A 25,354-nucleotide genomic window follows, 5' to 3' on the forward strand; every position below is an offset into this window, starting at 1 on the left:
TCCGACCGTCTATTGTCTAACCGAGCCTATTGTTCCGTTAACTTAGAGGTAAGGTCTAGAGTCCTTATGCTTGGTCATGTTTGCAGTAAGTCAATGAAATTTGAATCCGATTGAATTTTAGTTTTATTCCCACTCCTTTATTGTGTGTACCTCCGACACTTGGTAGAATTTCTCGAGAACGAGTTACATTCCACTCGGTCCCTTACTGAGGCAGAGTGAAAATACATTCTTAAGTATAAAATGTTATGCCGTACACGTCTCTCATAAATGTTCCTTTATGAGTGGGCGCCACATGTCTACTCTACTTTACTCTGCTGACATTCTTTGCCTTGTAAATTGTAAAAACACGTTTAATTGTCAAAAATCAATGATTGGGCAAACTACTACGTCTCGGATAATCCCATGAGACGTCAAAAATCAATGATAGCCCTTATACAAGCCGTTCTAATCTAACGGTGATATCAAACTCTTTTTTACAAAACCCTAGACAATACTCGAGTCTGTATTCTTCGTCCCTTATGATATGCTTCCATCTTATTTCGGCGATCTTTCTTCTTCTTGACTCCTGCCCTTTCAATCTTCCGATGAACCCAGTAAGTTTTTTTATCTTTTGTTTCGTTCTGTGCTACCATGATTGACGAATCCTTCGCTCCATGGTATACCTCCATTGCTTCGAGTTTCGATGTTTCCACTCGAGCTCTTCTTTATTCTAAATATGGGATACCCTATAATTATCAAATTCATCTTCCTTCTCTGAATGAGCGTCCTCAACTTCCTCCTGATGGACACCTCAACTTTTTCTCTGATCAACTAGTGACTGGCTTGTGCTTCCTTGTTCATCCCTTCCTATTGGAAGTAAGTCAATATTTCCATATCTCCTTACAATAATTTATCCCTAATGCTTTCCGCTATATATGTGGGGTGTATATGTTGTTCCGCTTATTCCACATTTCTCCCACCCCTTACAACTTGGACCTATTTGCTTATCCCCAAAAATCGAAACATGTGACTTTTCTTTTTCAATTCTGTTCGAATGCGATTTTCTTTGAGGATATGCCGTCTTCAATCAAGAGTTGGAAGTCACATTTCTTCTTTTTGAAAACTTGGTCCTCTTCATGGTAATTCTCTTTTCCTCCTCTTCCAGATTCAACAAAACATAAATAAGATCCTATTTCTGTTTCTTATCTATCTAAACTAGGTGGACAAAGGTTCAAAATTCACTGTTGGCTACAAGATGAATTCTTGTACCTTTTTGGATTAAGCTCTGGTCAAAAGAAGCTACGATGTTCTTTTGGTAAGTTCGAGCAATTCAATCTTTATGTTATCACTAATTGAGATGCCTCTCCTTTTATGAAGTGAACTCCGTTTTGAGAACTTTGATTAATAAAAAGATCATCCTCTCTGAAGAGGAGCTTCAAGCTAAAGAACAAGAACTATTAGCCGAGCAACTAACCGCGCAACTAAATCTAACGCAGCAGTACCTTCAGAGGGGCCTGCTCCTGCTTTATCATCTCCATTAGAGGAGTCTCCCTCAGAGCTAGAATAACCCTTAAAGAGGAAACGAAGGGGCAAAAACTCACTCTCGCCCCTTCCCCTAAAAGACAGGCCATAACCATCCCAGAGAATGATGCCCCTGGAAAGGTGTCGTCGCCGGAGCTCACCCTATTGGCTCTTTATCCGAGCCTTACATAACTTAGTCCCTTGCAGATGGGGAATGCTCCTCTTTACCAAGTGATCCTCCTGTTCCCAGCCTTTTGCCTTCCCCTCAGGGAAGATCTAGCGGTGTCGTGCCCGAAGAGCTTAGGCCACCACCATGCTTTATTGTTTACCTTCCACCCCTAGTACAATATCTCCATACTGTGTTCTTCCTATTACCTTTCCTTTTTTATTAGGAGGTTGTTTGGTAGAAGCTTGGTCCGATGCTCAAAAATTAATTAGGGGACTCTCTCATAAAGAGTTATCGGATGAGCTCACATACTCACAAACTAAGGTATTGTAACTTATATCGCTTGCTTTTCTCTTATTTCTCTTCCATCTTAGTGATTTGTGATCATGTCTATTATTCAGAGCTGGGCCTTTAACATGCATGTTGCTCAACATTTCTACGACCTAGCGTAAGAAAAGGAGTTATTACAACAACAAAACTCCTAGGCTTCAAGTGTTAGGGATTTCGAATGAATAAAAGTGTTATCTTCCTAACTTCGAGAAGCCCAAGAGCTGGCTAAGAATGAGCTCCAGAAAGTAGATCAATTGAAGACTGCTTTAGATTCCGTTGAGGCTTAGCTTCAAATAGAGGTAAGTTTTCAAGCAGATTTACAGGCGAAGTTAACTGAACAACTTGAGAAGAATGCCCAATTATCTGATCAGCTACAATCACAAAAAGTTGCCCATACTGTCGAGTTAACAGCCAAAACCTCTGAGTTGGTGAATCTAACCGCTGAGAAAGATTCCCTGCTATCAGACTTAACCACTAATCACACTAATTTGGTATCCGCTCAGTTCAAAATAACAACACTTCGATCTGAGTGGACAAACTATCGAGTAGGGGACGAGGGTCGGTTCCAGTTAAAGAAGAAGGAACTCTTTGCAATTGAAGAGTTCAATTCTCCGATTGCTGATGCCATTATCCAAGCGCTCAATTTGGGGGTACAAGGAGCCATGGAACAACCGAAGGAGAGTGGCTATTTAACTTCCAACCCTCCTGATATCTTTCTGGACCTCGCGCATATAACTCAGGAAGCTGCCCCAGATTTATTCCCAGAATTTACATGACTTATTTTGTTTTTTATCCTTTTATCCCGCCATACACTTTTTAAATGTTAACTTCTTAATGTGACAAGTTTGTAATTTTTACTTAATTCTAAAAAAGGTTTCTACTGCGACTTCATTCCTTCATAATTAACCGTCTGCTCATACTATAAAGCTCGGCCAAGCTGTAGACCCCTACGGACGAGCGAACTATAATGCGCTTGGCCCTTAGGGGCGATTCACCTGCAATACATAAAGTGAAGTATGCTCGACCTCTACAACTAAGCCAACTGTGATGAGCTCAACTCTTAAGAACGATCATCCTATCATACATAAAGTGCAGTATGCTCGGCCTTTACAATTGAGCGAACCATGATGGATGAGTTAAAATAATTACCTTGAGGATGATCAACCTGAAGAGTGAACTATAATTCGTTACGCATTTGACCCATCATTTCCAACATAATGTTCCTTCCTTTATAATAAAAGGATTGCACAAAAAATTCAAGTTTATCTGGGTAAAAGTGCTATTGCCTCGAGACGCTTGTCTGTCTATTCACCTACCATTGCAGGCCTTACGTTAGCAACATGTGTGTGTATGCCATTAGCAACGCACCACTTTTTCTTGTTTTTTCACCACCTTACCTTTCTCATCTACGACACACATTTGATCCTGCTTTTTTCACTATCAATGATCTGACAGTCCCTCATAGAGAACCTTTCCAACAATTTCTTATACACTTTTTCACGAAAAAAACTCTTAAGAGTGCGTTTGATTTATATTATCAAATATAATTTTAGTTATATGATTATTTGGTAATCACATAATCAAGATTATGAGAAATAAAATATAATTTTTATGTTCAACCTAAGTAATGGTATAATCTAATTTAACATTTACTATATTACCCCTGATACAATTATCTGATTATTTTTTAGATTAAATTAAATTAAATTATTATAATATTATTAATTAATAAATTGATAATATATATAATAAATAAATAAAATTGATTTATAGTTTTAAAATTTATATAAATTTATATATTTTTTAAATATGATGTGATTAAATTTTTTAATAGGCTTACCTTTCTACTGTTCTTCTCCCTCATGCCCAATTTTTCCACGCCGACATCTTCTTCTTCCAGGCAGCAACGTCGACATCTTCTTTCTCCCAGGTAGCAACGTCGACATCTTCACATCTTCTTTCTCCCAGGCAGCAACGCCGACATCTTCTTTTTCCCTCGTACCTTTCTACTGTCTTCTTTCCACGCCAACATCTTCACATCGCTCGTGACGGCTGTTGGGCAGAAGTCGAAGGGTAAGAAGATCTCGTGGAGGAGATCGAAGGGGAGAAGGCGGAAGAAGATCTCGTCCCTTGTAATTTACTCTTGCTCATCTCCTCGTCCGATGCTGTATTGCTCTGTGCCAGCGAGGGAAAGGTCGAACTGGTGGCGGAGCGAGGCAGCAGGCGGCGCTGGCTGTTGGAGAAGAGGTGGAGGGCGTTGAGCTCTGAGAGAATGTTAGGGAAGATTCGAAGGGTAATTTTGGAAAAAAATATTGATAACCCAGGAATCGTAGAAAACCTAAGATTTCCAAGGTTTTGTGATTCCTGGTTCTATTCCCTAATTGCTGATGTGACGGGAATGTTGTATCACCAGGAATCACCAATTACTTAAACCAAACAAAGCTATCGTTGATAACCAACTAAAGTTATCAACGATAACCCCGAACCAAACACGCCCTAAGGATTTTTCCCACTCATCCTTGTCTTCTTCGTTTTCACTACAACACTTTGTTACTTCTCCTCTCAAGTGCATGCAACTTGCTTTTCTAAAGATGGCAGGAAATAATGAATGGTATACATGATGTTCTTTTCAATTCTATTTCGACGAATCTTACCATTTGCAAGTCAACTTCGGTATCCCTAATGACGTTGTGGTCCTTACTCCCGAAGACCGTCCTCATCATCCACCTCCAGGGAGTATTGCTGTTTTTTTGGCACAAGTTGAGTCTGGCCTTCATTTCCCCCTTTCTCCCTTCTTTATTGCGGCCAGTTGCTATTTCAACATTCCCTTAAACTAATTTATTCCCCAATCATTTAGAATCTTGAGTGGTTTTGTTATTGTCTACTGTCTATTCCGTATTCCCTTATCACCTCTTTTGTTCTACTACTTTCTTACCCCTTTTGTGACAAGAGGTTTGTTTAAATTTCAATCTCGCCCCAAGATGATCTTGTTTAACCGAATACCAGCCCAATACTAATGGACGAGTAGCTATTTCTTTGTCCACCTCCCATCTTCACATCCTTATCCCACAGCTTAGCAACAAAATCTTCCTTCCCTCCCCAATTTAGGGAACCCTTATACAAACTCCACCTTAGTTAAAGCCGTAGAGTATCTTAAAGGCCTGAAATTCAGCTTGCCCAAATTAACTATGGAGGGTCTACTGTATATTTGTGGGCTTTCTCCGGTCAACCTTGAATTGAATGCTTCATTTGGTAAGAAGTAACTTTCCTTCCATTTTCAATTTGTCAACTATAACGATTTGTGATGCTCTCATAGCCGAAGCTATCACCGCCTCCCTTCTCTTCAAGAAGCCTAAAATAGCAAAAGAGCTCCTGGACTAGATAGGCGAGGATTTGTTAAGGGAACATCAACAAGAATGTGACTCCTCCTCTTCTGTTCCCCCTTCTGTTCCACGATCAACCTCTAGCTCTTTTGACTCAGAAGCTCCTCTTATACTCAACCGATGACAACCTCAATCTTCGACCTTGCAACTATAAGAGGTTCCCTTCAATAAGCAAGGCTCTTCTGATGTACCGGAGTATCTTTTTGCTAAAGGAAAAGAGACTGCACCCTCGGTACGTTGTCGATACACCCCAAGTTTACTATGATGCAATCAGATAGATTGATCTCTGCTTCTTGCAAGATAATGCAGGCTTCTGAACCTAATAGGTCGGGTGCAGAGATGTTTGAGACCCCCGCTTCAGTAGGTGGGGTCATGATACCTTTTGTCTTAGAAACTCTTCCCCGAGCTGCCAAGTGCCCGCATTCTAATGCTAGGCCAATAGAAATGACATTAGTCACCAGTTCCCTGACTCCTATTGATTCTACACGAGCCATAACTTGCCTTTAATAGTTACAGAACTTCCTCGCGCTTCTCTACCAGAACCAGTATCCACTCCTGATCTCCGCTGTCGTTTTAGACAATCATATATGCTACCATCCGAATAGGGACGGGAGAGTTTTCCCACATTTGGTTTACTACAAGTGCAACGTTCCTTAATGGAGTCTTGGATGTAATCTTATAGACAAATGCAGGGAGCTACCGTATAAGAACACGCCGATGAACATGCTCGGACTGCTCTTGCGGTAACCCCTTACTTAACCCTTCTAATTAATCACCCAGGAAAATTATAACCTCTCCTCTACTTTTTCAGTTTTATTCTTCGAACATGCATTTAAGTCAACGGGTAGTGAGTCTAGAGCAATCCAACAAGGCTTTAAAAGATCGTGTGAAAGAATTGGAATCTACCTCCTCCACTACAAATGACTTAGAAAAAGGTAGAGGAGCAAGCCCAATCCATTACAGCTACAGAAAAGGCTTTTCATGATTATAGACACTTGTTGGAGTCTCAACACTGAGAATAAAAAATTAGAGATATTATTGCAAGGCTGTGACTCAGTACTTCAAGTGGAAAGGGCTTTAAAGATAAGGTTACTTTTGATTTAAATCTTAAAGCTACTTTATTAAAAAGAATGGAACTTTCTCAAACCTTTGACTCCCTAAACTAACCCAAGAACTAGCCAGCAAAGACTTCTTACTATTGCAGGGACAAGAGGAACTTAAAGCGAAAGAATCTCAGATGGAACTCTTGCAAAGATAATTAGATGCTGTAAAAACTGCAATTAACATGGCTCGAGTTGAATTATCAGCCAACCGAGCCGGGAAGAGGAAAGAATTAATGTAGGGAGGAAAGCCTACCTTGATTCTGTTGATTTCCTAGATAAACTAGCTACAAGATTTGTTAAGACACTAAATCATGCGGCAGAGGGTGCAGTTCAATAACTGTGTAAGGGAGGTTATTTTATGAAAGGAACCTCCTCTCTCGTTTATAGACTAGGAACAACTCCTTGATGGACCCCCAAAAGATATCTTGGGCAAGTTTGATTAGGGAATTTATGCCTCCTATTATGTAACTACAGTCGTTCATTCAAGGAAATTCAAAACTTAATTTTTGAACTATATGTTAAATAATATCAGATAACACCTGTTTCATTTGAATATCCTTGTGATCTTTAGAACCACCAACATATCCCTATCTGCCTCACATACCATCTGAAGAAATAATCTCTGAATATCTAGCTTAACGAGCATAGTGAAATTTTAACCTTAATGAAAAACCAGCTGGTGCGAACGAGATCAATGGATCCAATGTATAACAAAGGATCATAATAAATTTCGAATGGAATAACATCCCGATCGAACTAATGGGTTTTCGGACTGAATAATACATCGATCGGATGAACTATACCGAGCGAAATAAACAAATCAAACATATATATAAGCCACCCATGATAACTCTCAGGCAGAATAATGAGTTGTTCAAATGAACAATGTCGTGAAAAATAAGCAAACCACACATAAGCAATCAATGAATTTCCAAACCGAGTAAATAAATCAGTCGGCCATATAATACTGAGCGAAATAAATATGCTGGGTATTTATGAGTAATTTATGAATTATCAGGTTGAGTAATAAATCGGTCGACCTTATAATGCCGAACGAAATGATTAACCTGGATATTTATGAGTGATTTATGAACTTTCAAGTTAAATACTGATCCGATCGGATAGGCAGCACCGAACAAAATAAATAAACCAAATATTTATAAGTAATTCATGAATTCCTAGACTAAGTAAAAGAATCGATCGGACATGTGCAGAGTGGAATAAATAGGTTGGATATTTATAACTTCTGGATATTTATAACTTCCAGATATTTAGAATCTATTTGATCTGTTGGATCAGATGAGTGCGAAAGAGGGGGGGGAGGGGGGTGAATATCACACTCTTAAAAACTTTTCTTTAACTTTAAAAACAAAGTCGTGCAGCGGAAAAGTAGAGAACAAATTCGGTTACTTGGTTCGGAGCCTAGGTCGACTCTTATTCCAAGGTCCGCGATCCTTGATCGCATCGATGGGCAATCTACTAAGATTCTTCTTCCCAAAAACCTCGGAAAGAAGTAATGCATATAGTATGCAATGATATAAGATAGTAACAACGTACTATCTTATATGTATTTAAGTGCAATACAAGAATAAAGTATACCGACAATAGTAAGTGAAAGTCGAAGCTCGGTCGACACTTGCTTGCGTGTAGAAGGGTTGTAGAGCAGTAGAACGAACAGCAGCAGTTAGCACAGTGATGAACTTCGAACCGAAAACAATTGCCTCTACAACCTCGGACCTTGAACTTTCTTTTATAAGACTCGAACAGCAGCAGTTAGCACAGTGATGAACTTCGAACCGAAAACAATTGCCTCTACAACCTCGCACCTTGAGCTTTCTTTTATAAGACTCGATGACGTTCAGTCGACTGATCCCTGGGTTCGATCGACCAAACCAGCTTGCTTCCTTTCTGTCAGAGATCCGATGCTGATTCGATCTTCGGCATTAACTAATCATTAAGGGTTCGGTCGACCAATCCCTTTGTTCGGTCGACCGAACATGCTCTTTCCCTGTTCGTCGAGATTTGCCTAGATGCGCATTTACTGTGCTATTAATTGATTGACTGTTTGGTCGATCGATCCATGTGTTCGGTCGACCGATCAGCGTAGTTTCCTTCTTCTTGCTGATCATTGCTGTTTGAACTGTTTGTGCTGAGTCATAAGGTTCGGCCGACCGATCCCTATGTTTGGTCGACCGACCCGATCGAACCTGCAACACACAGTTAGATAATAATCCTACAAAATAGATGTTAGCATAATAATATAATAATACATGAGTAATGTTAGACAGTAGAACTGTCTTGATCTCAACTTGGAAATCTTTTCTGTTTCTTCAGTTGGATCAACGACCTTAGGTTGTTCCTTTCAGGAACTCGACCTCACTGTCGCTCATTCAGTTGCATACCTCAACTTACCTGCCAAATATTGGTCCTCTAGACCTGTTTGGACTTTGCCTGCCCAGTGTCTGATCGCCTGATCCACTAAGGCCTTTCCTGCAATACTACATTAGCTAGCATCAATAATAGTATACAATGGTAAACCTAAACCTAGATTTATCGAGATCCACTAGTCCGGTCGACCGCGCGCAGTCGACCGGAAACCATCCAATCAACCTTGCTTGGAGTTCACTCCTCAAAAACTTCTCCTTACCTAAGGTTATCTCTCCTTAGATTTTTCACCACTTGGCTTCACTCACCAAGACTCAGTATTTGACTACCTAGGGATTAGATCCTCCAAACCTATCCACCTGGCTTCCATGATATACCGAAATTTCCCTTGTCTCAGTATTCGACTACCCAGGGATCAGATCCTCCAAACCTATCTACCTGGCTTCCATTATATACTGAGATTTCCCTTGTCTCAGTATTCGGCTACCCAGGGATCAGGTCCTCTAGACCTATCCACCTGGCTTCCACGATATACCGAGATTTCCCTTACCTCAGAATTCGGCTACCCAGGGATTAGGTCCTCCAGACCTATCCACCTGGCTTCCATGATCTACCGAGATTTCTCTTGCCTAGCCTGCAACTAGGACTTCCCTTGCCTAGCCTACAACTAGGGCTTCCCTAGATCAAGCTCCATACTTAAACATATTTATCTGACATTAAAACCTTGGAGGTCGTTTGTACCAACATGATTTACATAGAGTTTAAAGTCGAGTTCGACTATTAAAAGTTTAACGCCGAGTTTGATGGAATAGGGTTTAAAGTTGAGTTCGACTATTGAGAGTTTAATGTCGACTTCGACGGAATAGGGTTTAAAGTCAAGTTCGACTATTGAGAGTTTAACGTCGAGTTTGTCGACATATGGTTTAAAGTCTAGTTCGACTATTGAGAGTTTAATGTCAAGTTCGATGGAATCTGGTTCAAAGTCGAGTTCGACTATTGAGAGTTTAACGTCGAGTTCGACGGTATATGGTTTAAAGTCGAGTTTGACTTGTTTGGATAAGATGGCCTACACTTTTCATTGAATGTATAGAGTATAAAACAAAATACAAGAATAAGTGATAGACATACTTGTTAAGTTTTATATGGTTGGAGATTGTTTGCATTCCAAGGTTGCTTGAGATTCCTTCCTTCTGTATCTTGGAGATAATAAGAGTCAGAGGTGAGTTTTTGCACCACCTTCTATGGTCCTCCCCACCACGGCTCCAATTTGTTGATATCTTTGACCGACTTGATACGCTTCCAAACTAGATCACCCACCTAGAAGAATCTGGGAATAACTCTTTTATTATAATTTGACCTTATCCTCTGACGATATGAAATGAGTCGAGCGACCGCTTTGTCTCTTATCTCTTCAATTAAGTGAAGTTTCATAAGATGTCGACCAACATTATCTTCATCATATAAATATCTTTGATCTGATTCCACACCAATTTCTACTGGGATCACCGCTTCACCTCCATAAACTAAGTGAAAAGGAGTAATACCTGTTGATTCCCGAGGAGTGGTATGATGCACCCATAACACATTGAGAAATTCATCAACCCAACTTCCTCCAACATGGTCTAACTTAGTTTTGAGTCCCCTGATGATTTCTCTGTTTGTTACTTCAGATTGCCCATTACTCTGTGGGTAAGCTACAAAAGTAAAAGCTTGCATGATACCATACCTTAAGCACCATTCTCGAATTCTTCTACCTTGAAACTGCCTTCCATTATCAAACACCAACTTATATGGAATACCAAATTTGTAGATAATATGCTACCATAAGAACTTAATAACTACCTGCTCAGTAATCTTGGCCAATGGTTCAACTTCCACCCATTTAGAAAAATAATTTACAACTACTAATAAGAACTTTCTCTGGGCGGGTGCCATAAAAAATGGTCCCATAATATTTATACTCCACTGATCAAAAGGACAAGAGACAATGAAAGTCTTCAGTAACTCAGTGGGATGTGTTGGGATCTAGTGCATCAAAGATGCGGAAACGCAGTGGAAAAATTACTAGATCCTCTATCCAGCAGATCCATGTGAAGGGAAGAAACATTACATACAAACAATCTATACTAAGTTGCATTATAGGATTATACCCTTGATGCGTGCACACTGTTAGAATGTATACTAAAAGCCTAGCTTTTGGTATGAATATTTATTTAGAAATAAGAATCACATTGGTCAAATGTCTACATTTATGCTAAATGTAGTTGTTCAATTAGTTTATATTGTAGATAACATGGTGTGTGGTGTCACACATAGAAGATCATGTTATCAGTTCCTTATAAATTATAAATAGTAGCTCACGACTGAGATGGAAAGGAACAAACCATCAGAACAATTGTAGTGTAATTAGGTATTAGTTTATCTTGACTGTATAATTACACTAATACACTTAAAGTGTATTGAGTAGGACCATTGAAGTAGTTTCTTTTTATACTGACTAAATCAAAGAACAAGACCCCGGTTATTATGGAAGTGTGTGCTCTTAATCCTAATATAATGACAAATACATATATTTAATATTTATTTCTTTAATTTATCAATGGGTGAGAGTTAGTTCGATAAATCAAAAGGCCCAATAAGTTGGGAAATGATATTACTTATAGTGTGTGTTGTTGATATAGAAGAAAACTGTGTCCTAATGATCTAGGTTGATACTGTCCCTAAGAGGAGCTCATAAGGATTGTCATGTAAACCCTGCAGGTGGACTTAGTCCGACATGACGATAAGGTTGAGTGGTACTATTCTTGAAGTTAGATGTTAATTAAGTGAGTATCAGTAGCTCATTTAATTAATGGACATTCGATATCTTAAACACAGGGAGACTAACACACTCATGATAAGAAGGAGCCAAAATGTAATTTGGGATTAGTGCGGTAGTTCAATAATAATTCTTTAGTGGTATGAATTATTATTGATGAAATTAAGTTAGGTGTTCGGGGCGAACACGGAAAGCTTAATTTCATCGGGAGACCAAAACCAATTCCTCCTCTCGGTCCCTATCGTAGCCTTTTATTTATAAAAATTTATACTCATCTATACCCACCTTCCTACCCACCATTAGGTGGCCGGCCAAGCCAAGCTTAGAGCCCAAGCTTAGGGCTGGCCAAGCCTAAAGGAGGAGCCAAGTTTGTGGCCGACCCTAGCTTGAGCCTAACCATGGGTGGCCGACCACAATAAAAATAAAAGGATTATTTTATTTTAAAATTTTTTCTTATGTGGAAGCCATGATTTAAAAGAAAGTTTAAAATTTTAAATATTTTCTTTTATAAGTTTCTACAAAGGACTAAGAGAAAGATTAAATATCTTTCCTTATTTATAGATGAAAGGAAGATTTTAATTTTGGCGAAAACTTTCCTTATTTGTAAATCATCCACTTGTTTAATAGAGATATTTTCCTTTTATAACCAACCATGAAGGGATTTAAAAAGAGAAAATTTTATTTTAAAAATTTCCGGAAACAAATAAGGAAGTTTTAATTTTATGTTTAAAACTTGCCTTATTTGGAGCATTTGTAGGGGCCGACCATAGCATGGGGTATAAGGAAGTTTTAATTAATTTTTCCTTATTAACCAATGGCAAGGAAGATAAGGAAATTTTAATTGTAATTAAATTTCCTTATTTGCCAAGACCAAGGATATAAAAGAGAGAGTAGGGGTGTCTTTATGAGATACAACTCTCTTCTATTTTCTTCCCTCTCCTTGGTGTGGTCGACCCTATTCTCTTCCTCTCTTCTCCTCTTCTTTTGTTGGTGGTTGAACCTCTTCAACCTCTAGGAGTTTGTTTTGGTGGTCGGTTTCAACTTGGAGAAGAAGAAGAGAAAGAAGGCTTGTTTCTTTGCATCCCTTGGAGCTTGGTTGGTGGCCGGAGTTCATCATCTCTAAGAGATTAGTGGCCGAAACTTGCTAGAAGAAGGAGGAGCTTTTGGTGGATTCTCGTCTCGGTAGATCGTTGCCCACACAACGTCCGAGATAAGAAGAGGAATACGATAGAAGATCAAGAGGTCGTTGTCTACAAAGAAAGGTATAACTAGTAATTATTTTCCGCATCATACTAGTTTTCTTTGTAATAAATACCAAATACAAGAGGCATGTGATTCTAGGTTTTAAATTTAGATTTCGATGTTGTATTCTTTTGTTTCTTTCGATCTTATAATTCGATTGTTCTTTGTGGTTAAACCTAGGGTTTCTGTAGGGAGATTAAATATTAAATTTCTCTAAAAAACTTTGTCTAGTCGGTGGTGGATGATCTCATACCCAAGAAAGCCATGTGCCTCGCCATGCAGTACTGGAAGCTAATTTTAGAAATTAATATTTAATTGACTTTGAAACCTAGGTTGATTTGGATCAAAAGTGTTAAGTTCCGCAGGCGATCCATGTCTAAACCTATAAGAACATATAAGTTAAACTTAGAATCAATAGTGTTAAGTTCCGCTTGCGATTCAAGTTTAATTTAAAAGAACACATGGTAGCTAGGAAAGGTTCAGACCTTGTACAAAATTTTTGTATAGGGGAACCATTAGGTTTTCTGAGTAGCAACTAACACACATAATCTCCTGACAGCTTGGATCACAACATGATCTCACGTTTGCGCCTCTACAGTATCCACACGAACAAGCCTTACCTTCGTTTGTCTCACAAACTCATACGATTGGAGAGGAAAACACCTAAGGTTGTGCTAGCAACCTCAAGATGGTGTTTCAGACAAGAGAGGGAAGGAGGAAGAAGAAGAAGACAAAAGGCTTTTCACCTTCTCAACTAATGAAAAATATCATCCAAAATGATATACATATATCCATCCCATGAATACCAAGGGGTTTGCCCTTTCATCTTCCCATCCAATGGCTTAAAATTAACCATTCAATCCAATGGTTCAATTTTGACCATTTAAATCCTTGGTGAACTCGAATTCACCCAATGAATCTAACCCATTGATTCTCATGCAAATCTAGTTTGAATTGGACTCAATCCAACAATTGGATCTATTTGAGTCTAACTCAATGAGTTCAATTCGGATTACACTTAATCCAATAATCCATCATATGAACCCCTCTCCAAATCTACTTGTTCTTTATGTGTGACCCTGTAGGTTCTCGTAACGTTGGCAATGTACCCAAACCAACATTTAGATACATAAGCAATGAGTGACATCTAGCAAGGCATCATTGCTACCCAAGTGACGAGAAAGTTGAGATCCGACCTAACTTGTTCATGGCTATTATCTTGTATGACTTGGTCCCTCTATTTTTGATATCTAGATTGATCAATGAGGTATAGACCGTGTCATCCTGTTATCAACCTTTGTATTTCTTGATCTCTAAGTAGACATACTAAATCAAATAAGCTCAATATCTCATATTGACTCATTTACGTATGACCATGCTTTCTTGTGTCCTACTAATCAAGGGGCCCACAGATATCGCTTCCGTCATATGGAAGGGATAGATCTCATCTACATCACTCACATGCCTCCGCATAATTTATTGCATACCCAGTGATCGATTTTATTGTCCACCCTGTTACAAGTGATGTTTGGCGATACCAAAGTACACAACTCCTTATGTAGAGAACCGTAGTGACTTCAGGTCTAAGGACTATTTATACCAATAATTACATGAGAATGTTTATGACACTCATATAACGATCTATGAAATATTCTCATGGCGGGTCATTCAATATATATTCTCTAATATATATCCACGTGTCAACCTGATATCTTATATCCATGACTTGTGAGATTAAGTCATCTGTTGACCTACATGCTAGTCTCAACGGATTAATATTGTCCTTGTATATTAATGCTCGACTAGGAATAGTTAAGAGTAGTGTTCTCTACAATATCTCACTATTAATTCAACCAATTGATATATTGTAGATTAGAACCTACTACCCAAGGATATTATTATACTTATTCAATCGACACTGAACTGAAATAAATATAATAACCAACTTTACCTTTTATTAATAATGATATATGATACAAAATGATCCCTTTACAATCATCTCATAATCGGTATTAGGGTTAATACTAACAGGATGATGAGGAATATTCTGATGCTTTTAACAAGATAGACAGGTTCTCACGAGTTGAGCAACATCATCCTGTAAAGTAAGCCAAAAATACTCGGCCAACAATATTTTCCAAGCGAGAGATCAACCTCCCATATGATTATCGCAAGGACCCTGATGTACTTCTTATAGAATGTACTACATATCATCTGGTCTAATGTATTTGAGTAGAGGACAAGAGAAAGCCCTTTTATAAAGATTATCCCCAATCACAGTATACATAACAACCCTTTTCTTGGGTAGGCGTGCTTCTTCTTGTTAATTAGAGTCCTAGAGCCAATCATTTGATGGTTGTTGTATGGACTCATTGTATCATATTCTTATATATAAATAAAGGCATTTGTTTATGGTTATTATACTTACTTGTATTGGTGCCAAATAACTAAGTATAATAGCGTCCTTGAGTAGAAAGTTCTTACCTATATCAATCGGTTAGTTGAATCGATAGTGAGATGATATAGGGAACACTGTAAAATACCGGAAAAATGACGATTTTTAATAAGGGAAAAATTCTGGAATTTTTGGACATTTTTCGGGAATTTTTCGGAGCTCGTACGGACGAGTTGACGGGGATAAGAACGGGGTCCGGAAAAGCCTGTTTAGGTTACCCCGTTTAAATGAGGAAAAGTTGATTTTTCCTTTTCCTTTTAAATTCTTTTTCTCTTTTTCTTATTTCTTATTCTGTTTTCTTTCTCGCCGAAACCATCTCCGCGCGCCTCTCCTCTCCCTCACTCCCGAACCCGACGCCAAGAGCCCTAACCGCCGGCTACTCGGCGGTTCTCTCTTCTTCTTCCTCATCCCCTGCCCCTCACGACGACAGCATCCTCTGCCCTAGCCTTGCCGTGGAGTTCCCAGCGCTGTCGCCACAAATCACCGTCGCCCGATCGCCTGCCCTAGCCACCCGACGTCGACCACAGAAGCCGACGCCGACCCCAATCGCCTGTGCCCTAGAGCCGATCACCGTGCATCACCCTTTCTTCCTCTGCCCTGGTGTGAGTTCACTGCCGATTTTCTGTGCCGAGCCTAGCGCCGACGCCGCCACCCGGTTCCTCTTCTTCCTGTGCCCGAACCCTAGCACTGACATTTGCCGACCAGCTAGCCACAAGAACTCGCCGGCAGGAAGAACCAGCACCCCCATTTCTGTCTCTGCCCTAGATCGCCGGAGTTCAGAGGATTAGCCGATCACAGTGCCCTAATTGAGCAAAGGAGGTAAGCTAGTTCGAATTTCTCTTTGCTACCAATTTAGGTCACGGAATTGGAGAGGAAGTGGGGCTGTGGTGTTTGTTGATCAGCAACAGTAGACTTAGTACACAGAAATGAGGGTTGTGAGTTGAAGGAAGAATTACCGTGAGTTTCTGTGTGCTGTGAATCAACAAACAATTGCTTGTTCAATGTTTTAGCAGCAAGCAACCTTCACCGTAATCTTTTGGATTGTGAATTAGGGTGAGGATTAGGTGTATTTGAGTTCTGTTGTAGATCTTGTTCTGAATTTGGAGGGTTTAGTTAGACTATCATGTGTATATTGATTTTGTTTATGTGTTCTTGGTTTAGGGTTTTGCCCTAAATAGTTTTAGGAATTTTGTTTAGCTATTTATGTAAATTGTAGCTAAATAAAATAATATTTATTTATATGTGACACAGGACTTTGACGCGAGACGAGTATCTCGGAGTCAGATAGGATCTTTCTATTTTCGGAGGCGGGTACTTTGACTTATGTCTTTGATATGCATGATAAATTGTTTAACAAATAACAATAATTGTGTTACTCTTTATTTCGGTTGGTCACTACATGATTTTAGCATGTTGTTTGTTTATTTATTCTGCTCTGCATATTATCTATATGATCATATATGTTTGAGTAGTGACCCAACCACATGATATGCTATGTTCTAGACTTAGGGTTTGTTTGATGCCCTATTTGGTTGTGTACCATTTATTTGACACATCTTTCAGTGGTACACACTTGTATTTATTTATATGGACCATGCCATGTTTTAGTGTCATGCATCATGATTGCATCTTGTACGATTGTCGGCTCTACTATGGTTGAGCCCATCGTCAGTTACACTACACACATCACCCATGGATTTGTATATCCGGTGGTGTGTGGCGGTTCATTGTTTCGTTGGTCGCGACTCGGCGTGGTAGCCGGCTGGCCCGCCTGTTTGGCTCCGTTGGCATTTAGGGTAGCAGCGGCCGGCAGATGGTGGACTTTGTTTGGCTCCGTTGGTCGGGAGACTCGGTAGCCGGCAGAGATATCCTCCCGTCATCGTGTCTGGGAGATGAGCATTGAGCTCCCCATTTATGATTTGGGGTCACAGGACAGGAGTACTCCGACAGCATCCCGTTTACTCTGTCATTGGAGCATTGATTTGATAGTATGGTGTTGACATATGCATTTATTGCATTTTTATTTGCTTGTGATTGCTGCACTTATATGCTGCATTTGTTTGGATGCATTGATTGACATGCATACAGGATTATGACTCACTCGGTCTGACGACCTGTTACCTTTATACTTTGATCCGGTCAGTACAGTTATCTTCTGATTTCATTTCAGTTGCATTTATCCTCCTCATATTCAGGAGACTGTACGCATGATTAGTGTTGTCTGTTATTTGTTTTATTATGCATATCAGTTGTACCTGCTGAGTGTTGGACTCACCCCGCCTCCATTGTTGATATATTTTCAGGTTGAGGCTGTCCGGAGCAGTTCCAGTCGCTGGCCCCCCATCTGCACGTAGAGCTAGTTCTCTACTAGGTTGTTATTTGCTTTATTTTGGTTTTTCTTCCATCAGACTATGTTTTAGTTTTGTTTTGGATTTTATTTATGGATATTGTACGGATTGTTACCGTTTGATGGACTTTTGGATGGTTTGGTTTTTTTTTATTCTACTATATGCCTGCCTGGACGGCAGAAGAGGTGAGTTCATTGGATTTGAGCTTTACGAGTGTAGTGGAGTAGGGTGGATTTCGAGTCAGAGTCCTACTGTTATTGATTACTGTTATTAACTGCGTGGTTGTGTGGTCGGATATCTTTATTAACTGCGTGGTGTTTGTCTTTATTTTTGTTATCATTCCAACCGCTGGCTGATGTATATATGATATGTAGAAAGTTTCATATTGTCCGCAGTACAGGGGAGATTTCTTCGGACGGAGACTCCTCCGGGCGTGACAATTTAGTGGTATCGGAGCAGGTATACGATTGCAGTGTGTTCTGGATTTATACGATCTTTGTTTTCAGATTATGGATACTTTGAATAGTCCGATATCGGTTTATTGGTATCGTACCAAAGTTTGGCGATATTTATTTGATTTCCGTGTGTTGGATCGGGATTTATCTGATACCAATTCATTGGTATCAGAGCAGGGTGTGATACCTGTGTTTGGTATTGTGGATATTTTTATACTAGCCCTAGATGCGAGACAGATTAGTCTGGGCAGTTATTTTGGGTTGCACGGATTTTCCGTTTTGATTTTGTTATGGACTTCCATTATTGATTTATATGGATTTCCAGTGTTGTTTTTCTCGTACGGAATTCCGAGGTCAATTTTGGGGGCTGGACAGCGATGGAACATCTCCAGACGGCATATAGGTATGATGTTTAATTTGATAGTTATGACATGTATTAGCACTTTATCTTTAGTACTTGTCTGGATGTTGTAGCACATATTATATGTGATGGGTTATCCATTGAGCATGATTGACCTTAATAGATATCAAGGATTATTATCTCTAGTGATTTTCTTATCATAGCATCAGTAGTTTTATCTTCTGTTACTACTAGTAGGAGACGGAGGCACATACCAGTCTCTGCTATTGTTAGATGGGTAGTGGATGACACTTACCTATTCCTGTTGACTTAGTCAGTTGAGTTTTTATACTCATATCTTTTGGATATTAGGGTACCCGATACGATGAAAATTGTTTATTGGGGAGTTACCATGTTTGATCTTTGTTGAGAATGGTTTGAGGTTGAGGGATATTGTGAGATCAGATATTTTGATGTGTTGATTTCTAATGATTTAAGAGAGTAGATGTTATGTGGTTGTTGATGATCTTTTAGTGGATAACTATTTTGATGATCTTTTATTTGGGTTGTCATTTATGGTGATATAGTGAGTATCCTGTATGGTGTTCACAGGTTGATGTTAATAATTGGTGATCAGATTATAAATTGGAAGCTAGAGAGTTTATGTGCCTATGAGATTTTTGATTTTTAATAAATCTGGTTAATTGTGGTTAGTTAACAGAATGATAAAATTGATATTTGTTTCATCTGATATTAAACTATGTGGATAAATAATGATTTGATGTTTTGAATGCTAACTTACCCTCATGGAGAGTAGAGACTTATTCATCTGATATTAGTGGGCTGATATTTTTGAGGATAAAAAAAAAAATGAGGGTGTCTTGATGATATTGAATTCTAGCTTTTTCTTTTGGGTCGTACACATTTATTCATATGATATTATGTGGATTGACATTCTCTAGTTTGAGATGATGTATTAGTGTTGAATTGACCCATGAACTGATTTAGTTATTTGATAATGTAGTATACCATTTGATCGTGGTTTGATATACCTTAGTTGCTTGTGGAGGATTAAGGTATTCTTGATTAGTTAGTAGATGAATGATTTAGTTTTGTTGGTTGATCAGTAGAGGATTGTCATACTCTATTCTTAGAGGTTTGAACCTTTAGGTTGTTTGTGCTTAGTTATGTATCTAGAGCACATTTGAGTACATGCTTTGTACTGACGTGGAAAGGACGGATTCAGCCGTATATCATTGTCGGCTTGGATAGGTTATAGAGGATCGATGTATCCTATTCCATGAAAACTTTGACCATGGACTGTATATATCTGGTGGGATAACTTAGAGGGTGCATTGGGATATATGACCCCGTTGATGTAAGGAAGTGTAGAGCTAATTGCTTAACACTTATGGGATACAATCGTTACTAGTGTATACTGGGAGAGTACATTTGGATTTATGGTGATAAAATTCTCCCCATTAGATATAGTCTTGATAGTCAATGATATTGACTTGCAATGTTATACCATGGTGTGTATATCTTTCTTGTTCCGATACCAGGTCCTTTGAACTTAGAGCAGGGTTGTTACTGGATGATTAGGCTGCTCCATTTTGAGTTGCTTTTGATTGATGTATTCATGCTTGATACATATGCATGAATTTTGTTTAGATATACCCGTAACCCATGAGTGTTGGTAGCATAAGGTTGGTCTCTTTGATTGAGCTGGTATGCTGATTTTTGCATGTCTATATTGCATGTATATGATGATTGTTATGTGTTGTAGGAGTCCTGGGTGAACTGTCCATTTGCAATTAGTATATGTATCCATGTTCTGATATGGTTGAAGGTTTCTTGTGGATCATAGATATGTAGTTCGGTGTATGTATCTGGATGTATTATTGAAGATATCTTATTGATTAAATCCGAGTTGTAGTATAAGTACATCGGTGGTGTTTTGATGGAGGCATTTTGTCGATTTAATCTGAGTTATGATATGTACATATGTGTTTGGTGTGGTATCTGAGGTATCTTTTTGATTATATTTGATTTGTGAGTGCGTCTGGGTTTAGTATGCTTTATTGGAAGTATATGTTGTTTATACTCTTGACATAGGTGTATATATGTCATATGAGTGTTGTTCGAGGTGTATTGTTGATTTTACCTATGTTGATTTTGTACATGGATTCGGTATGCATTGTTGGAGGTATCAAGATGATTTATACCTATGTTGTGAGTATGTTTGGTGTATATTAATTGGAGGAATATGTCGATCATACATATGTTGTGTGAGTACGTGTGCCAGGTATATATTGGTAGCAGCATGATGATTTTACTTATGCTGAATGCAGAGTGTGGAGTGACTGCATTATGTCAGTTGTTGGATTTACCCATCAACTAATTTTCCTATCAGTGGATGACCCACTAGGATGCTGATAGAGTTGATGATGGATTTGATTAGTTTACTAGGTTGTTATAGCCTAGGCTAACCACAGTGATTTGTGGTAGAGAGATCTGGTATAGTCTCTAGTTGGATAGTAAGGTGACTTGGACGCTTATGGATCGTTTGTGGTGGAGCGGAGCTCCCACATATTATAGTTGGTTTGTGATAGAGCGTTGCTCTTATATATTTTGGATTGTTGTGGTGGAGCGTTACTCCCACCTATTACGGATTGTTTGTGGTAGAGCGTTGCTCCCACATATGTGGTGTTTCCTGTGATGGAGCGTTGCTCTCACAATGGAGGATTTATTCTTTGGTGATTTATATTGTTGATGATTAGATTTTTCGATTTTTATTATCGGAGATCTTATGGATAGGAATGTCTATGATACAGACATTATGTGTCTTGATTTTTGGCCATATAGGCTTACAGTGCCTTAGATGTGTTTAATGACTTGATGGTTTTGGTATTCCCAAGGTGTTTGGATCGGTTTCCGTTGTCTTTGGTGACGATGTTGTGATCTAATTCGGATCCGCGGTGAGTCACGCACATCACCTTTGCATAGATCTAGAGATGTTTCGATGAGAACCTTTATATGTGATTATCAATAGTGCTGGTTTGGATTGTCTTTTGTTATGATGTTTGGGACACACGGTCACCAGTAGGAGTGTACCGTGGTTCCACAGGAGATAGAGGTTGTTACCGTTGGGAGCAGCCGAAATCAGTGTAGGAGATACGCAGTCTTTTGTGACTCGCAGGATATTACAGACCTTTCGTAGAGGGTTGTTTCCGCATAGCTATGCTACTTTCACGCGTGACCATGAAATGCGTGAAGTTTACTTGGACTGAGGATTTCAAGACCAGCTTCTAGGAGCTGAAGCGGAGACTAGTGTCTGCTTTGATTTTTGGTTTTTACCTTCAGAAGAGGACGAATTTGTCCTCTATACCGACGCGTCTCTACAGGGTATGAGTGTTGTTCTGGTGCAGCACGGTAGAGTATTCTTATATGCTTCTCGATAGTTGAGGGAGCCTGAGAAGAAAATACTCAGTTCATGATCTGGAGTTGGCCGCTGTTATTTTTACCCTGAAGATTTGGCGGCAGTACCTGTATGATATTACATTGAGATTCTCACTGACCATCGGAGTCTCAAATATCTGTTCACTCAGAAGGAACTTAATCTTCGACCGAGGAGATAGATGGAGTACCTGAAATATTATGATTGTACCATTAGCTTTCACCTGGGAAAAGCTAATGTGGTTACCGATGCACTTAGCTAGAGGTCCAGAGGGACTTTAGCTTGCCACCGAGTTGTGGTCACAGATTTGATTCAGGATTTCTCTGAGTTAGACATTGAGGAGCAGGGACATACAGAGCAGGGTATTCTTGTTACCATAGTTGCTCAGTCGTCGATCAGGACGAGAATCCGAGAGGCCCAGTTGTTGGGACCTCATAGAGCTCAAAGTGAGGCAAAGTGGTCCATACTATCGGACAGAAGATGTTAGAGGCATATGACTGCTAGAAGAGTTACGCTGACCGGAGTGGGAGACTCTTAGAGTTCTCCATTTGTGACCAGGTATTTTTGCGAGTTTCACCCAAGAAAGGGGTGAAGAGATTGACCTCAGAGGTAAGCTAGCTCTGTGATACATTGGACCTTTCAAGATCTTAGAAAGGATTGGAGCAGTAGCTCACTAGTTGGTAGTATCGCCGTCCTTGATTGGCGTGCACGATGTATTCCACGTATCCATGCTGATGAGATACGTGCCCGACCCGACGCATGTGCTGACAGATATTCCAGTTCCAGTTCAGCCTGACATTACTTATGAGGAGGTTCCGGTACGGATTCTCGACCGGAAAGAGCGTCAGTTGCGGAACAAGACTATCCGGCTGGTTAAAGTCGGATGACAGCATCATTCGGATGAGGAGGCTACTTGGGAGCTCGAGGATACTATCCGAGCTCGATATCCCCATCTTTTCACTTGAGGTATGTGAGTTTATTTACCGTTCAGCATTTGTTATTATTATCTGTTATTAGTACTTGCTGATGGTAGATACTGAAATTTGGGGACCAAATTTTTATTAGTGGGGGAGAATGTAAAATACCGGAAAAATGACGATTTTTAATAAGGGAAAAATTCTGGAATTTTTGGACATTTTTCGGGAATTTTTCGGAGCTCGTACGGACGAGTTGACGGGGATAAGAACGGGGTCCGGAAAAGCCTGTTTAGGTTACCCCGTTTAAATGAGGAAAAGTTGATTTTTCCTTTTCCTTTTAAATTCTTTTTCTCTTTTTCTTATTTCTTATTCTGTTTTCTTTCTCGCCGAAACCATCTCCGCGCGCCTCTCCTCTCCCTCACTCCCGAACCCGACGCCAAGAGCCCTAACCGCCGGCTACTCGGCGGTTCTCTCTTCTTCTTCCTCATCCCCTGCCCCTCACGACGACAGCATCCTCTGCCCTAGCCTTGCCGTGGAGTTCCCAGCGCTGTCGCCACAAATCACCGTCGCCCGATCGCCTGCCCTAGCCACCCGACGTCGACCACAGAAGCCGACGCCGACCCCAATCGCCGGTGCCCTAGAGCCGATCACCGTGCATCACCCTTTCTTCCTCTGCCCTGGTGTGAGTTCACTGCCGATTTTCTGTGCCGAGCCTAGCGCCGACGCCGCCACCCGGTTCCTCTTCTTCCTGTGCCCGAACCCTAGCACTGACATTTGCCGACCAGCTAGCCACAAGAACTCGCCGGCAGGAAGAACCAGCACCCCCATTTCTGTCTCTGCCCTAGATCGCCGGAGTTCAGAGGATTAGCCGATCACAGTGCCCTAATTGAGCAAAGGAGGTAAGCTAGTTCGAATTTCTCTTTGCTACCAATTTAGGTCACGGAATTGGAGAGGAAGTGGGGCTGTGGTGTTTGTTGATCAGCAACAGTAGACTTAGTACACAGAAATGAGGGTTGTGAGTTGAAGGAAGAATTACTGTGAGTTTCTGTGTGCTGTGGATCAACAAACAATTGCTTGTTCAATGTTTTAGCAGCAAGCAACCTTCACCGTAATCTTTTGGATTGTGAGTTAGGGTGAGGATTAGGTGTATTTGAGTTCTGTTGTAGATCTTGTTCTGAATTTGGAGGGTTTAGTTAGACTATCATGTGTATATTGATTTTGTTTATGTGTTCTTGGTTTAGGGTTTTGCCCTAAATAGTTTTAGGAATTTTGTTTAGCTATTTATGTAAATTGTAGCTAAATAAAATAATATTTATTTATATGTGACACAGGACTTTGACGCGAGACGAGTATCTCGGAGTCAGATAGGATCTTTCTATTTTCGGAGGCGGGTACTTTGACTTATGTCTTTGATATGCATGATAAATTGTTTAACAAATAACAATAATTGTGTTACTCTTTATTTCGGTTGGTCACTACATGATTTTAGCATGTTGTTTGTTTATTTATTCTGCTCTGCATATTATCTATATGATCATATATGTTTGAGTAGTGACCCAACCACATGATATGCTATGTTCTAGACTTAGGGTTTGTTTGATGCCCTATTTGGTTGTGTACCATTTATTTGACACATCTTTCAGTGGTACACACTTGTATTTATTTATATGGACCATGCCATGTTTTAGTGTCATGCATCATGATTGCATGCTGTACGATTGTCGGCTCTACTATGGTTGAGCCCATCGTCAGTTACATGTACTGCACACATCACCCATGGATTTGTATATCTGGCTGGTGTGTGGCGGTTCTGCTGTTTGGCTCCGTTGGTCAGGCGACTCAGCGTGGTAGCCGGCAGTCAGTTCCGCTCTGTTTGGCTCCGTTGGCATTTAGGGTAGCAGCGTGGTAGCCGGCAGAGATATCCTCCCCGTCATCGTGTACCGGGAGATGAGAGCATTGAGCTCCCCCATTTATGATTTGGGGTCACAGGACAGGAGTACTCCGACAGCATCCCGTTTACTCTGTCATTGCACAGGAGCATTGATTTCAGAGTATGGTGTTGACATATGCATTTATTGCATTTTTATTTGCTTGTGATTGCTGCACTTATATGCTGCATTTGTTTGGATGCATTGATTGACATGCATACAGGATTATGACTCACTCGGTCTGACGACCTGTTACCTTTATACTTTGATCCGGTCAGTACAGTTATCTTCTGATTTCATTTCAGTTGCATTTATCCTCCTCATATTCAGGAGACTGTACGCATGATTAGTGTTGTCTGTTATTTGTTTTATTATGCATATCAGTTGTACCTGCTGAGGACTCACCCGCCTCCATTGTTGATATATTTTCAGGTTGAGGCTGTCCGGAGCAGTTCCAGTCGCTGGCCCCCCATCTGCACGTAGAGCTAGTTCTCTACTAGGTTGTTATTTGCTTTATTTTGGTTTTT

The 25,354-nt window shown here is 39.9% G+C and overlaps 1 long non-coding RNA gene across 2 annotated transcripts; it reads left to right on the forward strand.

Annotated features, from left to right (window-relative positions):
- The first annotated feature begins 465 nt into the window (after positions 1-465).
- LOC121984090 lies at positions 466-2,898 on the forward strand. 2 transcript variants are annotated; one of them, XR_006112786.1, is made up of 3 exons: positions 466-1,118; positions 1,199-1,990; positions 2,068-2,898. It is a non-coding gene; the product is annotated as an uncharacterized LOC121984090 (long non-coding RNA). The 2 variants fall into 2 exon arrangements; XR_006112785.1 differs by having other exon boundaries at positions 466-1,990.
- The last annotated feature ends 22,456 nt before the right edge of the window (positions 2,899-25,354 follow it).

The sequence above is a fragment of the Zingiber officinale genome, chromosome 5B, assembly GCF_018446385.1.
Source record: "Zingiber officinale cultivar Zhangliang chromosome 5B, Zo_v1.1, whole genome shotgun sequence".
Taxonomy (NCBI): Eukaryota; Viridiplantae; Streptophyta; class Magnoliopsida; order Zingiberales; family Zingiberaceae; genus Zingiber; species Zingiber officinale.